General features: G+C 41.6%; 1 long non-coding RNA gene across 1 annotated transcript; it reads left to right on the forward strand.

Moving 5' to 3' along the window:
* The first annotated feature begins 3,578 nt into the window (after positions 1-3,578).
* On the forward strand, positions 3,579-19,755 carry LOC132657949 (uncharacterized). The gene is made up of 2 exons (XR_009596770.1): positions 3,579-3,764; positions 13,406-19,755. It is a non-coding gene; the product is annotated as an uncharacterized LOC132657949 (long non-coding RNA).
* The last annotated feature ends 493 nt before the right edge of the window (positions 19,756-20,248 follow it).

The following is a 20,248-nucleotide window of genomic DNA, read 5'->3' on the forward strand; positions in this document are numbered from 1 at the left end:
TGTGAAAATTGCTAGGAGTATTTTACAGAGAATTTGCTTTTTATTTCATCAGAATATTCCACTGAGAATGTTTGTGACTGAAAGGTAATAGGCAGCTAGCTCTGGAACTAGCTTTTGCTAAGGTAACACATTAATGAGTCATCAGAGGCTATAAATAGAACACAGTGTGAACTTCTGTCCACAATTACACCACTATTCCCACAAAGGGAGCTGTTACTAATGACAGAACACGGCCTGCTAGCCACTATTATAACCAAGGAGGGGTGCAGACCAGGCAACCACAGCCCTCTGGGAAATGTGCCTTGAGGTACATTTTGCCAAGATGTCATTATGTGCTTTTTTGGTCTCCCTTACAGCCTGTGAAGCAGCTGTGCTTTTTCCCTTAGGGATCATCATTGTGTGTACCAGCCAAGATTTTCCAATTCTCTCTCAGTCACTGCCTTAAGGCATCTATTTATCTTATCTTTGTCTCTTCCCTACTCCTTCCCAACATATATTATAATGTATCATATAGCACAGTAGCATTATATAGGAGGGGTCCATAATTGTTTATTAGATGGATGGATGGATGGATGGATAGATGATGGGATGGGTGGATAAGCAAGTTAACTATGCTTCCACAGAATACTCTGGAATTTTGACCTTTTATATAAACAGAGGAATACATTCAAGTCAACTTCCTATGTAACATGCATGTAAATGTTTCCTTGACTGAAAAAAATTTCTTTACCAACAGTCCTACTGTGTGTTCTCACTCCTGCCTTGCTTATTTCTTCAGGTGATAATGAGGAGAGAATAAAATATCAATCACCTAGAAGCAGAGAGAGAGCAAATATGTTCAGATATTACCACTCTCCACACCTTAATTCCGATTTCACAGTAGCCTTGAAGGCAGGATAGAATACAGGAAAAATAAGGGTGAGGAGATAGAAGTAGTCAGAAAATGGTCTAGTACATAAAGACCACTGGGTTAGATAGCCACAGAGCTCTCCACCCTGGGAGTCTGTCTGTAAAGGCACCAAGTTGTAGGGAAGAAGTCCAGAAAAGGGAGATAAAGAAACAGCCAATCCAAACAAATTATCTTCACTGCTGGTTTTTTGGCTGATTATTCCTCTTCTCCATGACCAAGTCTGCAGTGAATGCTTCCAGCCCTGAGTCAGGCTGAGGAAGCAGGGGAAGGCAGGAAAGGCAAGGTATATGTGGTAGCACAGCAATTTCCTGTTTTGCTCATGGTCAGATACGATCTGAACACTGGGGAGTTCAATCACTGAATCTTCTTCGCTGGTTCAAGTCCAAACTGTAACATCCTTGTGATCTAACCCCTTGGTAAGTCTCTGGTGAGAAGAATCTCAGCTACACTGATCCACTTCAGTACAGGCTAGACCCAGTCAGTTTAGTCCGACTCTTTTCCACCCCATGGACTGCAGCATGCCAGGCTTCCCTGTCTATCACCAACTCCCAGAGCTTGCTCAAACTCATGTCCACTGAGGCAGTGATGCCATCCAACCATCTCATCCTCTGTTGTCCCCTTCTCCTCCTGCCTTCAATCGTTCCCAGCATCAGGGTCTTTTCCAATGAATCAGTTCTTCACATCAGGTGGCTTAAGTATTGGAGCTTCAGCTTTAGAATCAGTCCTTCCAATGAATATTCAGGACTAATATCCTTTAGGATGACTGGCTGGGTCTCCTTGCAGTCCAAGGGACTCTCAAGAGTCTTCTCCAACACCACAGTTCAAAAGCATCAATTCTTCAGCGCTCAGCTTTCTTTTTGGTCCAACTCTCACATCCATTGGAGAAGGCGATGGCACCCCGCTCCAGTACTCTTGCCTGGAAAATCCCATGGATAGAGGAGCCTGGTGGGCTGCAGTCCATGGGATCGCAAAGAGTCAGACACGTCTGAGCAACTTCATTTTCACTTTTCACTTTTCACTTTTCACTTTCATGCATTGGAGAAGGAAATGGAAACCTACTCCAGTGTTCTTGCCTGGAGAATCCCAGAGACAGGGGAGCCTGGTGAGTCTATGGGGTCGCACAGAGACGGATATGACTAAAGCGACTTAGCAGCAGCAGCAGCAGCAGCAGGTTGGTCATAGCTTTTCTTCCAAGGAGTAAGCATCTTTTAATTTCATGGCTGCAGTAACCATCTGCAGTGATTTTGGAGCCCAAGAAAGTAAAATCTGCCACTGTTTCCATTGTTTCCCCATCTATTTGCCATGAAGTGATGGGACTGGATGCCACAATCTAGCTTTTTTTTAATGTTGAGGCCATACTAATTTCTTGGAACTATTATTAGACGGGAGCAGAAATCTGATGATCTCAGAGTTCTGTGTCCAACCAAACTTGGCGCAAACTCCAAGAGGGCACATAAGCTACAGTCTACCTTCTAACCACCAGAAGTTGTTAAGACTCTTTGAACTTTCTCAAGAAGATTCAGTTTGTTACAGAGTCACACGTTGAAGCCTGGACCCAAGATCCAGTTCCATTCTCCTGAGACCAGCCTTTAACAAATACAAACATCTTAAAAATGAAAGCTATCTACATACAGCCTCCCAAGATCAGAACGTTCAAAAATTAGAATCACTTAGGGACCATTTTTTTAGTTTCTTTTAAATTAAAGCAAAAGTCATATAATGTAGAATTAACCATTTTAAGTAGACAATTCAATGGCGTTTAGTACATTCACTATGTACAAAAAACATCTATATTTCTTGACATTTCCTCACCCTAAATGAACATTCCATACCCGTTAAGAAGTCACCCCTGCTGAGCATTTTAAAAGTACATATTCCATGGCCCCAAACCCAAGGGATTGAAATTCAGCAGACATAGAAATATTTTTCAGAACTTTCCAGGTATCTCACTCCTAGATATTTACCCAAGAGAAATAAAAATGTCCACACAAAGAGGTACATATGCATGGTTATAGCAGCTTTATTCATAATCATCCAAATTTGGGAATAACCTAAATGTCTCTGAGCTGAAGGTATATAAACAAACTGTGGTGTATCTGTATAATAGAATAGTACTCAGCAAGTAAGAGGAACAAAGTTCTGATAAAAGCAACAACGAGGATGAATCTCCAGTATATTGTACAAAGTAAAGGGATTCCCTTTCTATACTATAATTCCATTTATATGACTTTCTAGAAAATGTGAAACTGTAGTGATGGAGAATAGATGAGTGTTTTCCAGAGTTTAAGGGTGTGGATGGGTTTTGAGTACAAAAAGATAACACAAGGGAATTTTGGGAGGGGTGGTGAAATGGTTCTACTTCTTGATTGTGATGGTGGTAAAAAGCATTTATCAAAACCCATAGAACTTAACACAAAAAAGTGAATTTTACTCTTTAAAATAAATTGGAAGACATGTTAAAGTTTTCTGGATGTGTATGGGGTGCAACCTGTTTGGGAAACAGTGCCTAATAATACTGGACAACCTGGTTATTCTATAACCCAGTCAAGTTATACTTTGGACACCTAAGGCCTGCCAACTTAACTTTACTATCTCTCTGTTTGTCATCACGGCCTCTGGATATTTTCCACAGACAAGTATAAAAGTAAGCTGTCAGGTGAAGCGGATCACAGACATCGGCTATGCAGCTGTTCTGTTCCAGTGTTTGTCAAACTGAAATCATCACACCAAATGCAGTGACTTTAGAACCTTTCTTAGAAATATGAGTTAGGAGTTTGAGATGGGCATGTACACACTGCTGTATTTAAAATGGATAACCAACAAGGACCTACTGCACGTGGAACTCTGCTCAATGGTATGTGTCAGCCTGGATGGGAGGGGAGTTTGGGGGAAGAATGGATACAAGCATGTGTATGGCTGAATCCCTCCCTATTCACCAGAAACTATCACAACATTGTCAATCAGCTGTACACTAACACAAAATAGAAAGTTCAAAAAAAAGAAAAAAGCCATATCCTGCTGTAGTTAACCATCTACTTAAAATGGATAAGATTCAGGTAGAAGCTCCCAGATAAGAGAAGAGAAATGAGAAGTAGTCAATGCTTAAGATTGGAAGATAACTCTCATTTCAAAGGAAAGAAAATAATGCCAAACCCCTCCCTGTGTAGTTAGATAGATTTACCTAATGTTTCCATTGCACTAGAGTACGTTTCCGAATCTACAGTTCTTTTTTGCTTGCGCTAGCCTCAAACCTCTTCTGTTACCACTATTGCTCTGCTTCCTCATCACTTTGCAAACGAAGCATTCTGTTCGCCTAGTTTCTTTTTTTAGACCTGCTTGTGCCTGGGAGGAAATGGAACTACAAGTGTTTCCTTTCCATTCAAAACTGGAACTTTTTTGTACTAGGGGAGGAAGCTGAGGACTTAAGAACTTACTCCCAGCAGTTTGAGACAGTACTGTTGTTTATTGTTTAGTTGCTAAAGTCAGATCCAGTTCTTTGCAACCTTATGGACTGCAGCGTGCCAGCCTCCTCTGTCATTCACTGTCTCCCTGGGTTTGCTCAAACTCGTGTCCATTAGTTTGGATGGTTGGATGGTTCAAACTCATGCCATCCAACCATCCCATCCTCTGTCGTCCCCTTCTCTTCCAGCCTTCAATCTTTCCCGGCATCAGGGTCTTTTCTAACAAACAAGCTCTTCACATCAAGTGGCCAAAGTATTGGAGCTTCAGCTTTAGCATCAGTCCTTCCAATGAATATTCAGGGTTGATTTCCTTTGGAGTTGACAAGTTAGAACTTCTTGCAATCCAAGGGACTCTCAAGAGTCTTTTCCAGCACCACAATATGAAGACATCAATTCTTTGGCACTCAGCCTTCTTTATGGTCCAACTCTCACATCCATACCTGACTGCTAGAAAAACTATAGTTTTGACTATTTAGACCTTTGTTGGGAAAGTGATATCTCTGCTTTTTAATACTCTGTCTAGATTTGTCACAGCTTTCCTTCTAAGTAGCATGCATTTTTAAATTTCATGTTTGCAGTCATTATCCACAGTGATTTTGGAGCCCAAGAAAATAAAATCTGTCACTGTTTCCACCTTTTCCCTTTTTATTTATCATGAAAAGATGGAACTGGATGCCATGATCTTAGTTTGTTTTTTTTTTTAATGTTGTTTTAAGCCAGCTTTTTCACTTTCCTCTTTCACCCTCCTCAAGAGTCTCTTTAGTTCCTTTTCACTTTCTGCCATGAGAGTGAGATCATCTGCATATCTGAGGTTGTTGATATTTCTCCTGACAATCTTGATTCCAGCTTGTGATTCACCCAGCCTGGCATTTCACATGATGTAGTCTGCATAGAAAGTCAAATTATCAGGTTGACAATATACAATCTTGTTGTACTCCTTTCCCAATTTGGAACTAGTCCATTGTTCCATGACCAGTTCTAACTGTTGCTTCTTGACCTGCAAACAGGTTTCTCAGGAGACAGATAAGGTTGTCCGCTATTGCCATCGTTTTAAGAATTTTCCAGTTTGTTATGATCCATACAGTCAAAAGCTTTAGCGTAGTCAATGAAGCAGAAATATATGTTTTTTTGGAATTCCCTTACTTTCTCTATGATCCACCGGATGTTGGCGATTTGATCTCTGGTTCCTCTGCCTTTTGAGACAGCCCTGAGTTTTCCCACAAGCCTCTCTAGAAGCCCTTGTGTTATAAATTATACATGAATTTTATCACATCCTCCAGAAAGCAAGTTGGGCAAATTCTCCTGATGCCAGATGGCTCGGCAGACTTTCCTGATGTTACTACTCTATTGCACATCTTTCCCTCTATTACCCCACGCCCCAAGTACGTCCAACTAGAAAGTGCATAAAAAGCTCATTATTTCACAGGTCCTCAGGCAAAAGTTCCTTCTCTTTGAAGGAGTCATTTGATCCCTCCCCAAACTGTGAGTAGTGAGTCTTCCTCCACTGTTCCAACCTGAGCACCTAAGTGGGGAGGAGTGCGTGCACTCCTGGGAACCTAGGGTATAGCCAGGCATTCTATTCAATAATATGGTTATTATTGAATGATTTGATTTAGAATAAAAATAGTATTGAGGACTTGCACAAATTTGATAGCAAAAATGACTTTTTAGGAAAATTGCCACACTTATTATATAAATCAGAATTGTTTGGTTGTAAGTGGCAAACCATGTTTGAACTAGCTTAGAGAGGGAAGGTCATATAGTGCTCATATAATCAGAAAAGATTAGGACTTCCCTATAGCTCAGATGATAAAGAATCTGCCTGCAATGCAGGAGACCCAGGTTCGATCCCTGAGTCAGAAAAATACCCTGAAGAAGGGAATGGCAACCCACTCCAGTATTCTTGCCTGGGAAATCCCATGGACAGAGGAGACTGGTGGGCTATATAGTCCATGGGTTTGCAAAGAGTCAGACTCCACTGAGCGACTAACACTTTCACTTTCAGAGGGAGAAGGTCATCTAGTATTCATATAATCAGAAAAGATAAGGGAAAGCATAATCCAAGGGCTGGAGACCACTAATACAGTTTTCCTTTCTGCCTCTTGCTTCTGCTTTTCTCTGCAAAAGAAAAAGAGAGGGAACAAAGGGTGCAAACCACATTTGTGTACGTTAAGATGGACACACACACTCACCAGTCACATTTAAAAGATTCAATCTATATATTAGAGCAATGAGATGCAAGGGAACAATGTCCAAAAGGAAGAGGACAGCACAAACGTGGCCCCTGGGAGAACTGTTCTGAGCCAAGAAGAGATTATTTTTATCTTAAGGCATCATATATTTCTAGGCACAAAGCCTCAGATTCCCAAGAAGACATTGGCGTCATTATGAGAAGCCCAGACATGTCATACAGTACTTTAGAAGGCCTCAAATCCATGTCCTATAAAGAATTCTCTAATGAAGCATTGTCTGTTCTTTGAAAAGACATTTAGATGCACACTGAGAGCCTCAGGAACTTCGGGAGATAAGACAATGAGAGAGAGTTAAAAATCCTTTTCAGAAAAAAAAAGAAAAATGAGCGGGAATGTTGGATTATTAAAATAAAGAAATGGATGAAAGGAATCAAGTGAGAGAACAAGTCGGCATGAGCCTGAGCACTACATTGAAAGTCCCTCGTAGTTGGAAGGCCGAGGAATCTCTAAAAATCAGGAGCTATAATGTTGAATGTGAAAAGATTTGCATCTCTGCGGTGTAAGTCCTCTGACCAAGGCAGATTTGGTGTTGTACAAAGCCATTTTCTTTTCTTCCTTGGTTCAAAACTAGACTATATTTCCCAGCCATCCTGGCAGTTAGGTGTAGCCACAAAACTAGTTCCAGTCAATGGAATGTGGGCAGGAGAGATGTGGGCCACCTCCAGGCCTGGCTACTATAGCTCCCACCTTATCCTCTACAGCTTGTCCTGGGCTGCACAGGATCAGGTGGAGGAAGCGAGGGCCCCAGAAGATGCTGGAGCCACCAGATGAAGAACTGGGTAGATCAGGCCCCTTCCCATAACCACTGGACTATGACTTGGGTAAGGGATCATCCTTTTCCTCTTCTGCTCTTGTTGTTAACTTCTTGCAACTGGGACTGGTTTGCTATAGTGGTTAAGCAGACTCATCCTGACTAAAACTTCTTCATCTCATTCCCTTTCAAAACTTTTTTAAAAGTCTACTATATATACAAATATGATAGCTCTGTGGTGATCATAAAGGAGGCTGGCTGAGTTTCACATCTGAGTTAACATGGCATGGAACAGAAATTGCATTTATAGGAAAGCAATATGTTCCATGATCTAAACCCATCTACAAAAGCAGGGGTGATTCAGGATGAGATAATTGGACAGCATCACCAACTCAGATGACATGAGTTTGAACAAACTCCAGGAGATAGTGAAGGACAAGGAAGCCTGGTGTGCTGCCATCCATAGCGTTGCAAAGAGTCGGACATGACTTAGCAACTGAACAACAACAACAAAAGCAGGAGTTCAGGCCAAGCCATGACCATGAGGTCATAGACTCTTTCAATACTTTGCAGAAGTATTGAAATGGACTTTGACTTCTACAAAGCATGGAATGAGGGAGGTTTTATGAAACTTTATCTAGATCTGAAGGGAATGACATGGACTATGTTGCTATTTTTATTGTGGGTCAACATGCAATGAGTGAAAACAGTTTTTGACTAACGTGTCAAGGGTGGAGATTTTAAAACTCTTAGAACCACAACTTCCAGATGTTCAAGCTGGTTTTAGAAAAGGCAGAGGAACCAGAGATCAAATTGCCAACATCCTCTGGATCATTGAAAAAGCAAGAGAGTTCCAGAAAAACATGTATTTCTGCTTTATTGATGATTCTGAAAGAGATGGGAATACCAGACCACCTGACCTGCCTCTTGAGAAATCTGTATGCAGGTCAGGAAGCAATAGGTAGAACTGGACATGAAACAACAGACTGGTTGCAAATAGGAAAAGGAGTACATCAAGGTTGTATATTGTCACCCTGCTTATTTAACTTCTATGCAGAGTACATCATGAGAAACGCTGGACTGGAAGAAACACAAGCTGGAATCAAGATTGCTGGGAGAAATATCAATAACCTCAGATATGCCGATGACACCACCCTTATGGCAGAAAGTGAAGAGGAACTAAAAAGCCTCTTGAGGAGAGTGAAAAAGTTGGCTTAAAGCTCAACATTCAGAAAACGAAGATCATGGCATCTGGTTCCATCACTTCATAGCAAGTAGATGGGGAAACAGTGGAAACAGTGTCAGACTTTATTTTTTTGGGCTCCAAAATCACTGCAGATGGTGATTGCAGCCATGAAATTAAAAGACGCTTACTCCTTGGAAGAAAAATTATGACCAACCTAGATAGCATATTCAAAAACAGAGACATTACTTTGCCAACAAAGGCCCGTCTAGTTAAGGCTATGGTTTTTCCTGTGGTCATGTATGGATGAGAGAGTTGGACTGTGAAGAAAGCTGAGCACCGAAGAATTGATGCTTTTGAACTGTGGTGTTGGAGAAGACTCTTGAGAATCCCTTGGACTGCAAGGAGATCCAACCAGTCCATTCTAAAGGAAACCAGTCCTGGGTGTTCATCATAAGGAATGATGCTAAAGCTGAAACTCCAGTACTTTGGCCACCTCATGCAAAGAGTTGACTCACTGGAAAAGACTCTGATGCTGGGAGGGATTGGGGGCAGGAGGAGAAGGGGATGACAGAGGATGAGATGGCTGGATGGCATCACCGACTCGATGCACATGAGTTTGAGGGAACTCCAGGAGATGGTGATGGACAGGGAGGCCTTGCGTGCTGCGATTCATGGGGTCGCAAAGAGTCTGACACGACTGAGTGCCTGGACTGAACTGAACTGATAACCACAAAATCCTGAATTAATAATACTTAAATCACTTGGATGCTTACAGAAGTATTTTGCTCTGAAAAATCCCTGATAGCTGAATGGAGTCTGTTTTACAGGCAAGGAAAAGAGCAGCCAGCATCTACTTCCCTGGCTCCTCAACATAAATTACATTCTCCTCATTTTTGTCTCTCATAACACGCTGTTGTTTTCCTTTAGGCATTAATGAGATGTTTATTATTGCATTTGTTTGTGTTGTGTTTCCTCCATCGGACTCTAAGCTCTGGGAGGACCAGTCTGTGTCCGTTTCATCACTCAGTGTATACATACTGTCTAGCACAGCACCTGGCACACACATCGTGAATATTTGTTGGGATGAAATGAAATTTGTAGGTGTGGGAACTTCAGATAGTCCCTGGTTGTTTTCAGAGAATTCACCTCCTAATAGAGGTTTAACAAATCAACTATTTTTTTTAAACTATCTGGTCATTTGCAAATGCATTACTACCTTTATTTAAAGAACAAATGACATCTCTCACACATGAATATGATATGGGTATGGGTTCTCATACGTGAATCTTACAACAGCACAGCTATATAGAGTTATTATTATTTTTATTATTATTGATAATATCTGCTTCTTCCTAGAAAACTCATGAATCCTTTTTCCATGTGTTATAGCCTAGGCTGAGTTTCAAGCTAATGTCTCTTTCTCTTCAATCCAGGCAGCAACAATATTAAGTAAATAGCCTTTCTGGCTGAACCTCAGCTGACCTGACTACTGGAACCTTTCTTATCAGAGTTCCAGGAATAATCACTTTTGTTTTTTAAGAACGAGATATTGATAGAACATAGCAGCATCCTTTTTTTCTGATTGCTCTGCACAAGTCTGGCAAATCTTCCTCAAGCAGGACAGCTTAGACTCACAATTATGTTCTTTCTCATTATATTTTACCCTTCCCCAAGCCATTGGCATCCAGGAGTACAAACTTCCACCTTAAAACTGTCTTAGCAGAATTTAATCATTTTGTGCAAATTTATACTGAAGACATACTTATCTTCTTTCCTTTGTTTGCTTATCAGATTACGGAGACAGATTGAATAAATACCTATTGATCTTCTTTTTTCCTTCATTCTGAGAATGAGTCCTTGGGATAATTATTGTTTCTTAGATTAGCAGAAGAACAATGAAGTCTAAATTCTATATCGACCTCTCCATTTGACAGATGAAACAACTAAAACCTAGAGTAACCAAGCTGACTTGCTTGACATCAGATAGCTAATTAGCAGCATGTCATTTTCCCTCTGACTTTACTGCAATATTATAATACACTGATATTTCACATGACAACATCTTCACAAACAAAACAGCCTCATTTACATACCAAATGATTACTTTGAGTTCATCATGAAATTGCAAAGTAATTTACAACACACCATTGTAAGCGATTACACATCACCTCCAGAGCAGAACTTTTAGTAATGGTAAATTGCTCACAGTTTCTCAAATATGTCACATGATCTTGTTAAACCTCCATGCTATTATGAATGATTTTACCCCAGTCTAGGTTCTCTAGCTTCCCTGGTGGCTCAGATGGTAAAGAATCTACCTGCAATGCAGGAGACCCGAGTCTGATCCCTGGGTTGGGAAGATCTCCTGGAGGTGAGAATGGCAACCCATTCCAGTATTCTTGCCTAAAGAATCCCCAAGGGTTAAGGAGCCTGGAGGGCTACCATCCATGGGGTCACAAAGAATCAGACACGGCCGAGTGACTGAGCACACAGACTCTCCTTTGCTGCCTGATGAATCCTTTTCATCCATCAACACCCAGTAAAAGGGTCACCTCTTTGCAGCCTTTCTTGCCTCCTCAAACACACTCTCCTCTGTATTCCCGTGGCTCTTCGTTCTTAGTTTGTACTCCAAGAACCTGAGCACTTCGAAGCCAGGACCTTGTCTGTATGCTGCACCCAAGCACTGGCTTTTACACTTAATAGATACTTAAATAATATCACTGATGGAATAAATGAATTAATTAATAAGTAAATTGAATTAAATATTCTCTGCCAAAAATCATTCACTTCTTGGGAGGTACAGCAGAAAAGGAAGATTAAAGATGTTTCTTATACTCCGTCAGTGTGGTTCTTCTAGCTGCTAGATGACCTCAAATATCTGTAGCAACTTGCAATGTGCTGACACAGACACTTAGGAAATGTTCTTTTGTTTTTCTTCTCCTATGTCCAGCCTCCATTATGTATATGTGATTAACGAAGTGAAACGAAAATCAGAAGATCAATATTTACAACTTTGTCAAGTATTGTGAGGGACTTCCCTGATGACTCAGTGGTAAAGAATCTGCCTGCCAGTGCAAGAGACACAGGAGACACGGGTTCAATCCCTGAGTCAGGAAGATCCCCTGAAGGAGAAAATGAAAACCCAGTTCTGTATTCTTGCCTGGAGAATCCCATGGACAGAGGAGCCTGGTGGGCTGCAGTCCACAAGGTCACAAAAGGACCAGACACAGCTGAGGGACTGAGCACCTATGCAAGCAAATACTGTGAGGAGGGACAGGAGTGCCTTTGTCCTTTAAAGACTAGACTGTCTCAGAGTAGGCAGATGTCCAATCACACTTGAAATAATATTTTGGTTTCTAACACAAAGAAGAAGACGCAGATCTATGTGGCTGAAATGACTGGGATTTAATTCTGAGGTGACGCTTTATAAAATGCTCAACACATTGTTAGCCCTTCCTCTCAATGAGCAGTGGCTTTACAGAGCCTAACTGTAGGGAAAGATTATAAAACTTTTCTGCTCAGAAGGGGAAAAAATGCCATGATCAATTAGTTGTGTCACCTTGGGTACAAGATGGGGAAATAGAACTTCTTTTTCTGGATCTAGAATCTATTGCCTTAAGCGTAAGCAAGCTTCAATTAACTTTCTGAATTCATGTTGCTCACAGAGAGACAAAACAGAAGTGAACTTTTGATGTACTTTGTTAATGTTGGTGGAGTGACCAAATATCATTGACTATAGATAGCTGCATGGCACAATACAGGAGCCACTAGCCGCATGTGGGAATTTAAATGTAGACATCAATTAATTAAAATTAAAAGAAATTTAAAGTACAGTTCCTCACTTTTCCAGCGCTCAATAGCCACATGTGCCTATTGGCTACCATACTGGACAGCATAGACCTAAAATATTCTCATCATCTCAGAAAGTTCTACTGGACAGAGCTGGCCTCTAGGACACCTTAGATGATTGTGTTAATGCTTAAAGCACATTTTAAGAGCTTCGGAGCCTGGACCTTGTACTACTGCTGCATATCGTCTTTCCTTTACTTTAGACAATTTGTGGAACCTAGGTCTAAGAACAGTTAGGCTTCTAGCTAATTTTTACTTTATCATAAAAGTAAACCAGCTTTTCCTCCCATGTGGTTTGCTCCTTGGGCCTTGCTATATGTTACAGATCCACTCTTTGATTTTCAGCTCATCTCCCTTGGCTATTCTGAGGGCACACTGGCATATCTACTGTATACTTTAGTACATATGCTGTTTGTGCTAAGTTGCTTCACTTGTGTTCGACTCTTTGCGGCTCCATGGACTGCACCCTGCCATGCTCCTCTGTCCATGGGATTCTCTAGACAAGAATACTGGAATGGGTTGCCATGCCCTTATCCAGGGGATCTTCCTGACTCAGGGATCAAACCCATGTCTCTTGTGTCTCCTGCATTGGCAGGCAGGTTCTTTACACTGGCACAACTTGGGAAGCCCCCCATATGCAGTTTACTTAGAAGTAATGAAGATATACTGGCAGATTTAGGAGGAAAAAAGGATCCCTAGATAAACAACAGGTAAATTTTAGTATAAATATGTCTCATGCAATATTTGTGTTTTATCTGGGAACCTTAATTGAAGATACCACTGGTTCCATACCAAAGGGATCAGTTGTCCTACCATGTGATGTATGGGAAAGTTTAACAGGAACGTGGTAAATTAAAGATGGTCACAAATTCTTTGCCACTTCTCTGGCTGAGAAAATCAGTTTATTCCCCTCCTTTTGAATCCAGGCTAGCCTTAGAGATGTTCTTAACAAATATTAATATAATGTGGCAAAAGTGACATTCTGTGATTTCTTAGGCTAAGGCACAAAAAGCCTTGCAGCTGTTACCTGGGTTATTCGAACCCTCAAGAAGCACTGAGAAGGCTAGCAAGAAATTCAAGCATCCGGAGATCACCATGCTGGAGAGGACACATGGAGGTGCCCTGGTTGACCAGCCCTGCTGAGCCCAGACTTCTAGTCAACCCTGCTGAGATATCAGACATGTAAGCAAAGCCATCCTGGGCCCTCCAGGCCAGCTTACCCCACAGTTGAATACCAAGTGACTAAGTTAACACCTCACCCTGCCCAAATTTCTGACACACAATCGTAAACTATTAAAAAAAAAAAAAGTTGTTTTCAGGGACTAAATTTTGGGGCTCTTTGTGACACAGTAGTAAATAATCAGAACAGAAGAAAACAAAACTATTTTATTACTTAATATTTTAATAATCAGTGTACAGAATATCAGGAATAGGGTGTTTGCTCACATAATAATCTCATTTAAATTAATACCAAGATCATACATAAGGGTGAAGCAAAAGCAATGTATTCATTAACATCAAAAATATAAGAATGATTACTCTCAAAATTATCATTTAGGTTTTCTGGAATTTTAGGTGCATTTCAATGAGCAATAGTAACACAAAAACTCTTTTATTCTTTTTGGTATCTGATACCTCTAGTGGCCAGGCCTGACATCCTCTCAGCCCACACTTTCCTCTAGTCACTGCTGGGAAATCTGCTTTTTGCAGGTGTAACCTGGAAGCACCCTCCTTCAGCTTCCCCTCATTTCTCTAACTCTTCTGCCCCTGGTGCTTCTCTGACATCCAGGAAGATGCCTGCCAGAACCTGCTTAGCACCCAGGTAGACAACTAGGGCCTGAGAGCTTGGTCATGAGGCTTATGCAGTGTCCCAGGCTCTGTGCTCAGAAAGGCCCCAGGCTTGATTTAAGACTCTTCTATCATTCATTGTCTTGAATTTCCTACTACTTTTTGAACAAGGATCTATAAATTCATTTTGCACTAGACCTCATGAATTTTATACCTGGTCCCACATGCACCCATTGAAATGACAGCCCTCGACCCGAGCTGCAACAGAATCTAGTAGGTAAATACCCACTTCCTCTGTCCCTTGAATGGACAGTTCTGAGACACATTCTACGTGGCTGCACAGCAAAAGCCCGTCTCCAGGATCCCCTGTCTGAGTAGCCACTTGAGGACAAACATTTGTATTGGCTCTCCTGCTTCACTGTTTTTCTTCCCCAACCCCCAATCTTACATGAAATCACTTCCCCCAAATGCACGCAAGCCCTGGTAGCAGACATCATTTTCTAGGAATAATACACTGCTAAAGCAGTGTTTTTCATGTGCTTCTTATGCCATGGTTCTGGATACCAGGGATTCAGACGTAATCTGGTGTAATCAGAACAAACCAAATCCAGGTGACAAACACATGGTTAATTAGTGAACAAATAAACAAGATCATTACAGATTGTGATAAGTGCCTTGACGAGCACAAACAAGGTGCTCTGAGGGCAGGAAGTGTGGGGACATTGGTATTGGATATGATCCCTGAGGGGCTTCCTTGGTGGTTCAGATGGTAAAGAATCTGCCTGCAATGAAGGAAACCTGGGGTAGATAGATCCCTGAGTTGGGAAGATCCTCTGGAGAAGGGAATGGCAACCTACTCCAGTATTCTTGCCTGGAGAATTTCATGGACAGAGGAGCCTGGCAGGCTACAGTCCATGGGGTCACAAATAGTTGGACACGACTGGGTGACTAACAAACACACATGAGGCCTGAATCATAAGAAGGTGAATATATGCCAAGGGTTAGAGTGGAAAACATGTTCCAGGCAGAAGGAGTAGCAAGTCCAAAGGAACTGAGGTGGAAATGCCCTTTGTGTGTTCTAGAGAAAGAGAGAAAGCAGAGTGGCAGGAGCCCAGAGAACAGGAAAAGAGAGTATTAGATGCTATTAGAGATAGAAAGGAGAGGGCAATGGCACCCCACTCCAGTACTCTTGCCTGGAAAATCCCATGGACAGAGGAGCCTGGTGGGAGGCCTTCTGTGGGGTCGCACAGAGCTGGACACGACTGAAGCGACTTGGCAGCAGCAGCAGCAGCGGAGACAGAAAGGGCTTCCCTTGTAGCTCAGCTGGTAAAGAATCCACCTACAATGCGGGAGACCTGGTTTGGGATCCTTGGGTTGGGAAGATCTCCTGGAGAAGAAAAGACTACTCACTCCAGTATTCTGGCCTAGAGTATTCCATGGACTGTATAATCCAAATCACATGGCACCATGTTATGGAGTTTGCATTTCATTCTAAGCCCTATTGTTAGCGAAAGAGTATGTGCATGGAATCTAGCTGCTCATTGCTCAAAAGCCAATTAACAGGCCAGATTGGTGGAAAAGAAAGTTTGCTTTATTTCAGTTGCTGGCAACTATGGGGTGGAAGGGTGGCAGACATCTGTCCAAGGACATCTGTTGAGGACAACTCCCTCAACTGACAAGCAGGGTGTGAGGCCTTTTATAGACAAATTGAGGGGTGGGGGGCACTACATATAGAAACAGCACCGTCATCTCTAAGTCGTCTTCAAATTGGTCATTAGTGGTCTGACCAGCATTATCCTGATTGTTTTAGGTACAGTTAATCTTCAGTTCTAGGGTCCATTCATTCCCATTTCTTTGCTGTCAGTTGTCAGAACTGTGGCAGCTCACATCCTAGGAATAGTCTGGTCATCATGTAGTTAACTTCTCCACCTGGGGTTTTGTTATCTACAAGACAGCTCACAGGAATATCATCTGTAACCCTGAGAGAGAACTAAATCTCCTTGACTATGCTTAATGATTTTATTATTATTATTATTCCATCTTCTTTGACTGCTTTCCTTTGTTTCAGCATTTCTCACTTCTCTGATTCAACTTATGCTTTGATTAAAATTTTCCGCAGACAAAAAGCAGGCACAGTACATGGGGACGTGATGGGGGGTGGGGGGTGGCAAAGACCGTAGTGTCCTCCTCCAGTTCACAATGGGGACTGAAAAGTTTTCAACAAGGGAGTGCATTTCTGATTTTGGTTTTTAAAATATGTTCCTGAAAGGAGAATGGATTGGAGAGGAACCATTTAGAAAACTAATGCAAGTGTCAATGTGAGTGGTATTAGTGGCGCATAAGAAGCTGGGAGCAGGGAAGATGGGGAGAAGGGAGGAATTGCATCGGGACAGGAGCTTCCCAGGTGGTGAGGTGGCTAAGAATCTGCCTGCCAATGCAGGAGATACAAGAGACACAGGCTTGATCCATGTGTCAGGAAGGTCCCCTGGAGAAGGGAATGGCTACCCACTCCAGTATTCTTGCCTGGAGAATTCCATGGACAGAGGAGCCTGGTGGGCTACAATCCATGGGGTCACAATGAGTCGGAAATGACTGAATGACTAACACTTTCACTTTTAGGAGCATAATTGCACTCATCTTACACTACTAAAGTAATGCTCAAAATTCTCCAAGCCAGGCTTCAGCAATACATGAACCGTGAACTTCCAGATGTTCAAGCTGGTTTTAGAAAAGGCAGAGGAACCAGAGATCAAATTGCCAACATCCGCTGGATCATCAAAATAGCAACAGAGTTCCAGAAAAACATCTATTTCTGCTTTACTGACTACGCCAAAGCCTTTGACTGTGTGGATCACAATAAACTGTGGAAAATTCAAGAGATGGGAATACCAGACCACCTGACCTGCCTATTGAGAAACCTATATGCAGTTTAGGAAGCAACAGTTAGAACTGGACATGGAACAACAGACTGGTTCCAAATAGGAAAAGGAGTACGTCAAGGCTGTATATTGTTACCCTGCTTATTTAACTTATATGCAGAGTACATCATCAGAAACGCTGGGCTAGAGGAAGCACAAGCTGGAATCGAGATTGCCGGGAGAAATATCAATAACCTCAGATATGCCGATGACACCACCCTTATGGCAGAAAGTGAAGAGGAACTCAAAAGCCTCTTGATGAAAGTGAAGGAGGAGAGTGAAAAAGTTGGCTTAAAGCTCAACATTCAGAAAATGAAGATCATGGCATCCGGTCCCATCACTTCATGGGAAATAGATGGGGAAACAGTGGAAACAGTGTCAGACTTTATCTTTGGGGCTCCAAAATCACTGCAGATGGTGATTGCAGCCATGAAATTAAAAGACTCCTTGGAAGGAAAGTTATGACCAACCTAGATAGCATATTCAAAAGCAGAGATATTACTTTGCCAACAAAGGTCCGTCCAGTCAAGGCTATGGTTTTTCCAATGGTCATGTATGGATGAGAGAGTTGGACTGTGAAGAAAGCTGAGCACCGAAGAATTGATGCTCTTAAACTGTGGTGTTGGAGAAGACTCTTGAGAGTCCCCTGGACGGCAAGGAGATCCAACCAGTCCATCCTAAAGGAGACCAGTCCTGGGAGTTCACTGGAAGGACTGATGCTGAAGCTGAAACTCCAGTCGTTTGGCCACCTCATACAAAGAGTTGACTCATTGGAAAAGACTCTGATGCTGGGAGGGATTGGGGGCTGGAGGAGAAGGGGATGGCAGAGGATGAGATGGCTGGATGGCATCACCGACTCGATGCTCATGAGTTTGGGTGAACTCTGGGAGTTGATGATGGACAGGGAGGCCTGGCGTGCTGCGATTCATGGGATCGAAAAGAGTTGGACACAAATGAGCGACTGAACTGAACTGAACTGAAGGACTCTTAGAGCTGATCCAAGGTCCTATCCCTGGCCAAAGATGAACTGGCTCCTAGTAGAACTAGAAGCATGTCAGCAACTTCTTTCCTGGATGCAGAGGCTACAGCCCCTGCCATATCCTCCCCTCAAGGAAGGAGGAGAGGGAAAAGCAAGACTCCAGGCAGAGAAATGGGAAAAAAAGGAGCGAGAATAGGCCAAGAGCCAGCCCTCAGGTTACAGCAGTTGTGCTATGCGGGCTTCTCTGTCTCTTCCCAGATAAGCAGATAAGCATGACCCTTGCTCCTCTCCCCACCCTCAACTCATCCTCTGCAATTTTGTCATACAAGTGGAGGGCACAGAGAAGAAAAGATTGCTTTAGACATAGCATTTTCCATACATTTCCGACAATTAACAATATCCATGAAACAAAAAAGATACAATTATCTGAAAAACATTAATGTTATGCCAGGTGGTCTGATTATGAACTAAGAAAATCTGACTAACTCAACCATTGTAGTTCAGTCGCTATGTCATGTCTGCCTTTTTCCAACCCCATGGAGTTTGGTCACATCATGTCCATTGAATCAATGGTGCTATCTAACCATCTCATCCTCTGCCACCCATTCTCCTTTTGCCTTCAACCTTAAGTCTTTGAAATTCCTAAGAAAGTTCCTCAGAGTGGTCAAATGCAAAACAGCCAGAAATCTGTAGATGTCTCATATGTCCGCAATAAGTTAGGTAATATAGTGGGAGAAACAATCCAATTTATAATGCAAAAATATTTTTTAAACTGTAGACATAATCCTAGTAAGAAACGTATACAACCACAAAAACAGTAAACCTGTGTAACTTTAAAACTAAAATTGTAATAAATGAAGAAACAGTTCATGTTCCTAAAACAGATTTAATTTATGAGTTAAATCTTGGTCTAATTAAAAATATTTTCCATGTATGGGAACTTTACAACATGATATGAAAATAACTGAGAAACGAATATTTCCTGCCAAATCAGTAAATGAGGATTTCACAATCCTCAGTAATTGCAGCCCTCCAATGTGAGCGGGTGAACCCTAAAGGAACCCAGGAAGGAGAAGGATACCTGCTATCTAGCAGCCATCAGGCTACAGCCACTCCCTAAGGCGAGCCCTGAGGAACTCAGGATGTGAAAACAGGATACTAGCCCCAGATAGCTGAGTGAGTGAAAAGTGAAGTCACTCAGTCGTGTCCCACCCTTTGCGACCCCATGGACTGTAGCCTACCAAGTTCCTCTGTCCATGGGATTTTCCAGGCAAGAACACTGGAGTGGGTTGCCATTTCCTTCTCCAGGTGAACTTCCCAACCCAGGGATTGAACTGAGTCTCCCGCATTGTAGACAGACACTTTATCATCTGAGCCACCAGGGAAGTGGTTCATATCAAAGGAATGATTTCACTGAGCCCAGACTCTTGCATCTTCCCCTATGTACAAAAGTTCCTAAATTCTTTAACTTGGGATATCTGGTTTTCTTTAATTTAAGGAATCTTCTGACATTCAAGCCACCTGCCCTTTGCTGCAAAATTTCTATATAAACTAGATCCACCTCTCACCTCCTCAGAGCAGTATTCACAGGCCACTTGAAATGCTATCTCTGTCTTGGAGTCCTAAAAATTTCCACCAAATAAAACATAACTCTCCACTTTTAGGTTGCATGTATTTTTTCAGTCGACATAATTATAAACTGAAAGAAAAAGAATTAAAGAATATCTAATAAATTTTTGAAAGAAATAAGCTATCAGGTATTAAAACATAAAGCTAGAATAATTAAAACATGGTATTACTGATGCAAAAATGGAATCTTTTAGTGAATCTCTAGACTTTGGAATATAAAAAATCCAATTTATGAATGAATGATAAAGAATGCATTATAAACTAATGTGGGCAAAGGGCTGGATTTCTAAGTATAAAAGCAATAGAAAAATATGTCAAAGATGACATTATATTTGACCACATAGAAATTAAAGCTTTTATATAACAAAAAATTTATAAAGATTAAAAGCAAATCACAAACTGGGAAAAAATATTTGGAGTATAAGTGACATGCATGAAGTAAATCTCCTTACTATGGAAAAGTCCCAAAAAAATTTGTAACAAGAAAACTGCAACCCCAGTTGAGAGTAGTCAATGGACAGGAAC

Source organism: Ovis aries, chromosome 16 (genome assembly GCF_016772045.2).
Source record: "Ovis aries strain OAR_USU_Benz2616 breed Rambouillet chromosome 16, ARS-UI_Ramb_v3.0, whole genome shotgun sequence".
NCBI lineage: Eukaryota > Metazoa > Chordata > Mammalia > Artiodactyla > Bovidae > Ovis > Ovis aries.